The sequence below is a fragment of the Lactuca serriola genome, chromosome 1 (assembly GCF_051521515.1).
Source record: "Lactuca serriola cultivar US96UC23 chromosome 1, Lser_US96UC23_V15, whole genome shotgun sequence".
NCBI lineage: Eukaryota > Viridiplantae > Streptophyta > Magnoliopsida > Asterales > Asteraceae > Lactuca > Lactuca serriola.
In genome coordinates this window covers 47,349,137-47,361,240 of record NC_136408.1, presented here as the reverse complement: position 1 = coordinate 47,361,240, position 12,104 = coordinate 47,349,137, and positions in this window count along the sequence as shown.

Genomic DNA, 12,104 nt, shown 5'->3' with positions numbered 1-12,104 from the left:
TATAATCAATTTTATATTTTATTATAATATCATAATTTTTTTCATTAATTTACACATAAATAATGTCTCGCATATCTTTAAAAAAAAACACATATTTTGTTTGAAACAAACATGATAAAGTTACATACCAATTACATAACTCTGCTATTTAATAATTTTTGAAAAAGATTTGATTAATAATTAAGAATTTTAGCTATTAAAATTCGTTTAATTTTTAACCGTGTTTTTTACGGGTTATAACCTTATATATATATATATATATATATATATATATATATATATATATATATATATATATATATATATATATATATATATATATATATATATATATAGGGAAAGTGAATATATGACTGTCATGTACGTAATATTAGATATAGAACCTCTAATACTACCTCATTAGTTCTGATATAAATCCTAAACTTAAAAAAAAATATAGTTTCCTACTTTTTGTTTAAACCAAATCATTTCCTAATTTCCCATTTAGAAAAACTAATTTCTTACTGTTACTCTCAAATTGCATTAATTGTAATACACTCACCGTTTAAACATAATTTACATTTTAATTTTACGTATACTTCTTGAATCTCAACAATTATATTCACATCTCAAAAAAAAAAAGATCATGGAGATCAACAACTAAACTCCACAATTTATCGACATTGAAATGAATTGTAGCGTTCACACGTTTAAATCTTTTCAATAATGATATAATTTCCCTAAAACTTTAGCATGCATCGTATTTGTTTTACTACTTTGTATTTTTCTTGATATTATTAAGTTTTAGCATATCAGGTGGAGCAATGATGCGTGAGTTTAGGAAGAATGCTCAGAGTAAATCACAATTAATTTGGAAATTTTAATGGTTCTATGTCTAACACTAGGTACCTAACAGCCATATATATATATATATATATATATATATATATATATATATATATATATATATATATATATATATATATATATATATATATATATATATATATATATATATATATATATATATATCTCCAGCGCAATGTCTCGGGTGATGAATTAGTCAATTAGGGGATGTTTAATAGTTCTTTTGCTGTTTATTTATTATTATTTTTTTCTGTGAATGATAAATAGTTTTTTCCAGCCATCAGTACGTACCCCGTGCAATGCAGTATTGACAAATAATTATGGACGATGTTTACTAGTTTTTTTGCTATTTTCTTCGGTGAACGATAAACAATTTTTTCCAATCAATAGTATCTGTCCGATGCGACAGCGACGAACAGTTTTTTCGGCTAATGATTGATGGACATCTATTAGTTTTTATCAACAAACTGTTTTGAGTTAAAAAAAAATGTGTTCCTATTTTGAATTAAAAAGAGGAATACCTTGTAGTTTTTCGTTAAAAAATAGAAATTCGTTGTCATATTTTGTTAAAAAGAAAAGTAAATTTGCAGTTTCATGTTAGTATAGAAGTACATTGTTACTTTGGAAAAAAAGAGCATCATCTTTATCTTGTATTTATACGTTATTCAACCTACAAAAACAATAGATATATTACAGTACATTAAAATTAACGAATATTATTATCATTGCTTTTTATTTTACCATGTATTTCATTCAATTAGCAACCATGCACAACACCACTCAACATCAAACAGTAAGGCCACAATGAGCTGCAAAATATTATCAAACCGTTGCACCGTCAATAGATTCCTAATTTCATTACAAAATCTCCTTATCAAAATTAAAAAAAAAAAAAAAAAAAAAAAAAAAAAAAATCATTTTTGGCACACGAGTCATCTCAATATCTATTGTTGAATTGTTTTTCCCGCCCAATGTTTTCTTAAGTCTTCTTAAGTCGAATTATCCTTTTATCATTACATTCCTTACATGTTTCTTACTTCTAAGTTGCAACCATATTAAATTAATTGTCATAAATTTAGGAGTTTGTTGATACATTCTGTGACATCCCCAATTTCAGGGTCCGAAAATGCCGATTTTGTTTATGCTTTATAAAAATCATAGTACTTCTTTTAATAAAAATGTTGCGGAATTTTTTCCAGAAAAACATGATAAATGCGTTATCAAAGCATTCCCGAAGAAATTTTTTTATTCATTTTAAAACATTTGGGATGTCATCGTCAATACAAAAACATAAGCATAAACATAACTTAAATTCATTGTCACTAATGATTTATATCTCATTAATCTCTCAGTGTAATGTGGCTTTGTATCGACACCTGTGATACAAACAAGCTTGAGTGGGTCAGGTTGGGAAACCTGGTGAGTACATAGCGTTTTCAACCCACAATAATATAATTCTTATGTTTAAACATCAAAAAATCAACCCAATTACTCATCCTCATTATCTTCTTTAATCTTAAGGATTTACCCTAAGAATCAACTATTTCTTATTCATTCATTCCTAAGGATTAGGCACGAAGTCCAACGTCGCCAGGGTTTATACAACAGGCACTAAGTCCATAGTCACCAGGGTTTAGGCACTAAGTCAGCATAGTCGCCAGGGTTTATCTCGTTTATTGACAGTATCGTTTTTGAGAGTTCACTCGCAATACATGTTGATGGGTTTTTAGAGTACACTGGGTGAACATATTGTTCACAACACCTACAAGTTGCAAGCTTGCTAGTGTTCCACTGGACCATCTAGAACAGTCTGTGGTTGCCATCCATACTCTGCTAGATGACTGGGCCAACGCTTGGGTAAAGGCTTCTCTCATTTCTCACCTCTCACCCTTATCTCATAATCTATATTACCTTTCATCTCATCATCTAACTCATCTTTACCCATTGTAATTTATAGGTATAAAATATGTATATAGTTTAAATCATTTAAAACATGTATAATAGTGTTCATCTAGCATAGATAACAACTATACATATAATATGCATACATAGCACGTAATTTAAATAAAATACTTCATATCTATGTGTAAGATGAAAGTAACTATGCACTCACCTTAGTAGCATGAGTTGATAGAATCTGACTAGAAACGGTCAGCGGTACGTGATCGTCGGGCTCGGGAAAAGAAATTCAACAAACGAGAGAGAAGAAAGATGTTTTGGTGTAAGAATGGCTGAGGTCGAAATGGCTATTTATAGGCCGAATTTTGGCCTCTCACGTCGTGAGAATCAATGCTCACGTCGTGAGCCATGGCTGTATCACCTCGTAGCTTCGCCATCTGCATTTATAGCTCCGAAACGTGTCTGGACGACTTCCCACGTCGTGAGAATGATTTGCTCACGTCGTGAGCTTCCAAGAGTCATCCTGTAGACTTCCCAGGTGTTTCCTAGGCTCGATTAGTGTCTGTGTGATTCCTCACGTCGTAAGAAATACTGCTCACGTCGTGAGTCCAATCCGATTAGGGTTTCAGACACGTGTCATGCTCTTAGACAGTTGCATCTTCAGAAGGTCATAACTTTTACATACGGGCTCCGTTTTTGACGTTCTTTATATCCACACGTAGGTGGAGACGTACTCTACAACTTTCATTTAGACCCCTAAGGCTAAAAAGTACTTTATCGTAAACTCACTTTTTACGATTTCCGGTGCCGTGTCGGTTTTGTCGCGAAACTTCAGCAGGTCATAACTTCTTCGTTATAACTCGGATTCCAGCGTTCTTTATATGTACGAAACCTTGTGAAATATACTAAAACTTAGTTGAGATTAATTATTCTAAGCAATCATTTATAAAAAAAATCATTTTTGACACTTATTGTCTCTAGATTGACTAGCCCGAATCTGCGGGCACTACAATTATCTCCCCCTTAGGATGATTACGTCCCAAAATAATCAACGAAACATAGCTTGTATAATGACTCCATACGTTATCTTTTCATCCTAGGTTTTAACCGTAGCTTCTGTGTTCCTTCGAATCAATATCTAAGTCTTAGACTTCTTGACTGCAGTCGGTGCTCGATCTTGTACTCGCTCTCTATCTTGCGTTGGACTTTCAATCGTAACCTTCGAGTTACATAATCCTTATTGAAGACTCCTTTTTATTCTTAAAAGACTTAAGATAAGTTCTTTCCTTCATTTATCGTAATAGGCCGATGGGTCATGTTTTAATGACCTCTCATCGTATGATACAACGCTTAGACTCAGGTCTTTTAGAGTCAAATTCCATAATGGGATATACATTCCTTCATGTTCTAATGTGATATAATCACATTTTAACATGTAACATTTCTAGCTATAGGCTTCTTACTTAAAAAATGGCCGTGATACTTCTATTGATCGCTTCGATTATTTTTCACTCCAGTCTTAAGTCAGATGCTACATCGAACTTGGTTCTCTGAACAGCGTAGCATACTTGTCTTAGTCGGACTCGATTTGATAATGACCATTAGGGTTGGAATAATAATCATAATCTTAGTTATCACCGAAACAATGGTAACGACAGACTTGAGCAAAACGGAATCAATTACTAGTTTCTTAGTAACCTTGTGACTTTCCCTGATCCAAGTGCGAGTCATGTGCTTCCGGTAGTATAGGCATCTACTACCATTCACACCTACTCATACCCATCCAAAGTATTGTATCACAGTTTTCCAAATCACCATACAAGAAAATTACATAACAACTTAACATACCAGATAACAAAACGAAGGTTTTATATTATTCTTAAAACGATTACATAGGTGTTCAAGTTCACACTACTATGCCTCTAATAGGCTACACCAAAATTGTGAATTCATGTTGTGAATAATAGTGAATTATTATGAGTTACGTAAACAAATCCATTAATTTTAATAGTTTCAAAATTATGAGTAAAATAATACATATTATTAATATTATTAATGTTTTCGAATGAGTTAAAATTACTATAAAAAGGATTTTGATATTTTTTATAATCTCTGAAGTATGAGACCTAAAATAAACCAAAACAACAGTTTTAAGGTGTAAAAGATTATTTTTCTCCAAAATAAAACTGGTTATCAACAACCGCATTACATATTATTTAAAATATGACATATTTTCCATATAGAACTAATCGAAGGAAAAAAATTCCTCGAAAAAAAAATATTCATAAAAAAAAAACTAATCGAGGAAATAACTACAAAGTTATCCAAGGAGATGAAACCTACATTGCATGTTCTTTGGTGCATTACATGTTTTCAAAATGAATTTAATCACCGCAAATGAATTTTCACCAAAAAAGCTAAGATTTTATGGTTATTTGGAGTTATCATTATGTTTGATTAATTGCAATCTGCAACAAATTGACATAAAAATGGATTTATCAACGTTTGAGAATTTTAAGAACTAAAGAATTATTAATATTTTAAACTTGGTTAATACGTAATGTTTTTATGGTTTGTTTTGATAGCCACAAAGAAACTATTCACCTAAATAAATTAATCGTCATCGTATATTATTCGTCGCCGTCGCTTTGCGTGGGTACACGACTACTATATATATATATATAGATATATATATATATATATATATATATATATATATATATATATATATATATATAGGCTTAAAAAAGGAAAGTATGAAACTTACAATTTAGGGATCCTAGTATGTCTACTCCATTTATAATGTATATCTACTGTATATTAACAATATTGAGAGAGAGAGAGAGAGAGAGAGAGAGAGAGAGAGAGAGAGAGAGAGAGAGAGAGAGAGAGGCTTAAACAAGGAAACTTACAATTTTGGGATCCTAATATATATATATATATATATATATATATATATATATATATATATATATATATATATATACTCCATTTATAATGTATATGTACTATATATTTACAACTAGTTGTGAGACCCGTATATTAAAACAAAATGTTAAGTACGAACGATTAAATAGAAATTTTTTTTGAATTTGAAATTGAAATAAGTGAAAATTATGTGAAAAAAACATGCAAAAAATAAATTAATTAAAATTATGTGTTTAGTGTACTAAACGAGTTAATTATAACAAAATGTTAAACACAAAGGTTTAAACTGTAAATTTATTTGAAATTGAATTTAAAATTTAAAATTTAAAATTAATAGTCATTATGGTAGGTTTAATTTATAGAAACTAAATTAATGATAGATTGAAAATAAAAATTGAAGTAATGACAAGTGGAAAATAAATATATATCTCAAATTTATGACAAAATTACATGTGGCTAATTTTATGAGAGAATGACATGTGGCAACACTACAAGAAATCAAAGCATTAGCGGCGTCGCCTTTAGCAGTGACGCATAGCAATAGCGGCGACATGTAAATGACGCGTTACATGTCGCCGCTATTGCTATGCGTCGCCGCTAATGCTTTGATTTAGCGATCCGCGTCATTTTCACCCCATCCATCCGATTTTATTTTGATCTAACGGCTGTTGAGGAAAGCGGAAACGTGCGTTACCTTTTCCCTCCACTTGTCGCCGCTAATGCCCTACTGTCGCCGCTATTGCCCTTGCGTCGCCGCAAAAACTCGTCGCCGCTAATACTGAACGCAGATTACCCCTTCACAGGTTACCTTTCTGCCATTTTCTTCCTTACCTTCCACCTTCTCTCGTTTTCCTCTCTTTCTTTCTTCAATATCACGATTTTTTGACAACTTTGTGGAGTAGGAATTGCTTCTTGGACCGGTGCTTGCCCCTCCTTCCCCCAAGACAGCCATAAACCGGAGATATTTTTGCAAATTCCGAAATTGCCCCTCCTTCCCCCAAGATAGCCATAAACCGGAGATATTGTTTGTTTAACTTTTATTTATGTTGTTTGTCTATATTGTATATCTTACAATTTCGCAGGGTAACTAACTTTTATTCATATTGCAGATGAGGTTTACTTGGGCAATACTCTTGGCCATGATGGCCGATGTTATGGGGCTTGGACACGGAGGTGATGGAGCCGGGGATCCACCACCTCCAGGAGGCTTTGGTCGTGGTTAGCACGAACAAGATGGTGAGTTTTATTTGATGGGTTTTGGTCATAAGACATCCTATGTGCTCATACAAACCCTAATGCTTGGATCTAGGTTTCTCTATTGTACATGCTTTGAATCCAAGACTATAAACCCTAATTCTAGCATATGGAAATCCAAATTCACATGTAATTAGGTTTAAGAACATACCTTGATTGTTATATAGCAATAACAATCCAATTCCTCCTTGAATTGACCTTGGAAGGCTTAGAGTCACAAGTGTCACTCCTCTAATGGCTTACAAACACCATAAGCAAGTGGAGAAGGTATAAAGAGAGAGGAGGGAGGTTAGAATTCGTCCTTAGATGCTCTAGGGATCAAGTACACGAATTCCAAGGCCTTAGGGGTCTTTATATAGGGTTGGGATTAGGTTTTCAGTCCTTATCCTTATCTAGTTGCTTGTCCACCAAGCAACCATAAGATAACTCTTAGAAACCCTTATCCTAGTCAAATTCTAAGTGATTATCACCTCAAATTCGTTCACCATATATATAAGATAATCCTTACCTTATTTTATAACTATCACATAATTACAATTCAGCCCCTCTAGTTTAATTAATTACACTTGATCACAAAATTAATTCTTAATTAATTATTGACCAATATTAATTAAACAAATATGATTTCTCCTTTAATATATTATTCTTATAACATATTAATAAATCATAATAACCTCTCTTTCTATTTATTTCTCCAATCAAGTTGCTTTGGTGAAGGCAACCCAAAAGGACCATGCACCATCGGGTCAAGTACATACCAAAATAGTTATGGACTTAGACACTAATCCAACAGTCTCCCACTTGGATAAGTCTAATAACTATTTTGTGTATGACTTCGGATCCCGATCTGCAATCGTAGCTTTCCAAAGCCGCTGTCAACTCTGATCATATCAAATACGCGTGTCCTTAGATAAGGGATCATATATTCCTCCATTCTAGATATCATATAAGATACGATTTCAAATCATTTTCTTTGTACTATATCTCGATTTCTGATTTATGACGACTGACTAATTGAACAAATCAAATTAGCCCTAGCCCGGCCGAGCATTTACGTTTGTCATCACTAAACCATCGAGGGGCCCAAAGATATCGCTTTTATCCTACTTTAGATAAAAGGAACGGATAAACTTTGATACAATGCTTGCTTGTACTCACGCACCAAATCACACACAACAATATGTTTTATAACACCAAGTTACTGGTGCGTTTACATATTATCAATGTGCAACCGATTTGCAAGATACAACTCACACATCTCGGTCTCAAGAATATAAGATGTTATCGTCTCACCAATCACTCGTGATACAATCCATGGAGTGATCCAAGTGAGCGTGGGTTTAATCCAATGCTTAAATCACATTCATAAGCACTCATGAACGTTGCAGCAAACATTTGCTTATGTCTAATACTCTTTTAGACAATCCACACACCAATTCACGACAGTCTTCATTCATACCTACTTCCAACATATGAACGACTGTGGCCCGTTTGAATAATTCGATTATTCTTAATAAACTCAATTATTCTGGAAGTCAAAACATGCAAATGTGAAACACAAGAATAATACTAATCCCATATGGCCTCAAACCTTTGAGTATAAATAAAACTCTTTTTATTTATCACCATATCGATTACTCATTATTTGTCGTTTCGGGTAATCAACTTCTTACTTGAATTCCAACACTTGTCCCATGCTCCTAGCATGCACACAATGTTTACCTATGGTTCTTACTTTGTGAAATAGATCACATTGAACACATTTCCAATCCTTCTCATTTCACAACTCCAAATCCGTTTTTCATAAGTTAAAGAATATCAAATTCTTGTTACTTATAGAATATGCTAGATTCTAACATTCTATGCAACTTATCCTTTCGTAATGTCACTGCACCAAAGTCATAAAGACTATTGCCAATGATATTACGAAGTCCTCTATCGGAGATTGTTACAAAACAATTCCATAGACGTGATGTCTCTCACTCAAAGTACATTCTTTGAACATCCTTTTGCATAGAAGTTTCTAATCTAATCATAGATTTCTCAATATTCAATTCCCAATATGGACACATTTCCATATGTTCCATATGACAACTCATTCTTAATAGAATCTTATCTATTCGTAACGATGTCGATATAGTCCATCCAATATGGAAACATTTCCATATTTTCTAATACTATACTTCCAACTACTCACAAGCGACCAATCCTCGTCGAACTTGGATTGTCCTTTGATAGTTGTTTAATTATTTTAGTCTAAACTGATTCTAGTCCTTTTTCCCTCTAAATGTGCTAGACATTCGGAAAATTTAAGAATGGTCAAACATTAAAGCATTTGCAATCGATCCTATACCCGAAGCGTATGGGACACGATGCATAATGTTTTATTTGCTATGTTCTCAAAATTCGAATTGTGAAGAGGGATGCCATAATCATAATCGAAATTTTAAGAACACACTTTGTACCTTTGACTAAATTTTATTAACATTTCTCAACCTAAACCTTTAGATTTGAAATGAAGCATAATATTCTCTCCCTTAATTATAGCAAAACAACTCTTCAACTATTGCGACTTTGCAAAGTATGACTCTTGTTTTCTATAATTAATATTGCTAATCTTGCAATACTTTCCTTAATAATCATACAATCATAACTTTTATGCTCCCACTATCTTGATGATTATTATAAAACATAACACTTATGCTCCCACTAGCTTCGACATGTATTCATAAACATCTTAACTTTCAGAAAAACAATGCTTATTGAATTTCTTAAGTTCATGTTTCTAATACTTAGTGCTTTGATAATCTTTTATCAATGTTTCTTGAACTTATACACATTTGCCTTCGATAGTTCATATGTGTGTCTAAACAGTTAAGACTAATTGTCAAACCTCACAATTCAAATTATGGAAAGGGATGCCGTAACCATAATTGAATTCGAGAATGCAATTTTACAATCACTATCTTCTTAAAATCTGTCTTAGTGAAAGCATTTCCTCACAATCATTTTCATGAAGGAGGAAATCTTATGACACTTAGATTTAAACAGTGTATTTGTTCCTATCCATGTGAATTTGTCAAAACCAAGGTTTACGACAAATTCAAACTCTTATGGATCGAACTTTCTTGATCTCGATTTCTTGCCTTTATGGTAGCACAGCTGCCCACCATGTCTTCCAAGTAGTTAAGCAACTCACCCTTTCCTATCAATGTACCTTTCATTGATTAAGGTGCTTTGCCTTTTATGCGTTCAAAATGATAACTCATAGAACTCACATGCATAATTAACTCGATTGGATTGGCACAGAATCAAAATAATGTCAACACGATAGGTTGTAAACCTCAACTCGTGTGCTAGTGATGATCGATAAGGTTTATTTGATTTGTTCTTGAAACCTTTCAAGACCATTAAGACTCCCACTGACTCCTTGACATATAAGATTCTCTTGTCAAAAACCATTTCTTGACAAACAAATATTCAAAAGTTAGTGTAGCTTTTATCAAAAGACTTCATAAATTGGTCCTAGTTGGTCTTTGTCTTATCCAAGACATCACAACTTTCCACATTTAATGAAAGTTACAAACCTTCTTAATACCTTTCACTCAATGTCACAATCTTAACTTTAAGACTTGTTATTGGAATGAAGTATGATTGACTTATTGATTTAACCATTTCTTCAATTCTTGATTCCTCTTCTTAGACATACAATTGTACTAAGACTCACTTAGAGGATCAATTGAGATATGGTTCTTAATCATTAAGACCTATCATAAAGCATAAAAGGTACTCTCCCATCTTCTTAGAATGGAGAAACTTTTATCTTTCTGCCTACTTGATTCTTCTTATTCGTTCTGCTATTGATCTAAACCCTTTAATCAATTCAAAATTACACTTAATCTTGTAAGTATAATCATATTTACTAAACCTTTAGTAAATCATGACGAATATCATTGTTACTCTTATGGTGGTCTTGATCAACACGCAACATTGTGTGTTCGATTTCTTAGTCCTTCACTTGACACTTTGTCAATGAATTTGTCTAATTTCCAAATATGAAATTTCTCATTCATCGTGCAACCAAGTTGCGTGATTCCAAATTTCTGTCCAATTGAAACTTTGGGCGATGAGAAACTCTCCCTATTTGGTAAATTCTCGACTTTTCGATAAACACCATAAATAAGAATCATATCCATTTGTTGTAGAAATATTCAAACACCAATTTTCATAACGATTTCATTGCAAGGAAATAAACAAATAAATAAATAAGTCAAACGAAAATTTATTTTATTTATAAAAGCAGCGGAAAACATTTGTCCTTACAATGCAAAATCCATTGAAAACTATGTATTTCAAAAGAAAATTTCTAACAACTCTATCATAACTATCTAAGCTCAAAATCTAATCTTCAAGTCCATGCGATCAAGATCCATTCCTTGTGATTAGATTCATCTTGTTCTTTCACCAAGCTTCCTTTCTTTTCACCGATCCTGTAAAACATTCAAATGCAATCTTATCACATTATGTATCAATGAATAGGAACTTAATGGAGTTAGATAGTGGATTTTAACTGAAGCACAGCCATACTCTTTGACTCTCCCATCTTCTGGATTCTTCAGGCTCTTTGGGCAGACTTGTATCCAACGCCCTTTCTTTTGGCAGCAAACGCAGGTCGGTTCTCCTAGAACGTCCTCAGAAGTATGGTCGGTTGACTTTTCCAACAAATACGCTCCATTGCTTCGCCAAATCATTTCTAATTCAGCAGCAATGAGCATGTAAGTTAGGTCAATGAGGTTGTCGTCATGATCCATCATATAATACTTTCTTTTGAACTCATTATATGATTCAGGAAGTGACTGCAAAACCCAATTCACAGCCAACTCATCTGGGAATGACACATCCAACATTATCAACCTGTCAATGTGTGATTTCATTCCTAGAACGTGGGCACACACGGGTTTACCATCTTCATGTTTCATTTACAATAGGGCATTAGTGATATTGAACCTTTCAATTCTTCGATCTTGTGGGTTGGGGAGAACAATAGGAGGAGGAGGAGGAAGTGAAACATGATTTCTCGTTCCTCGATTGAATCGTGGAATACCATCTTCATGTGGAATGCTTGTTCCACGGAATTTGGGAAGACCATAGTTGTCGAACTTTGACATCTATAAAAC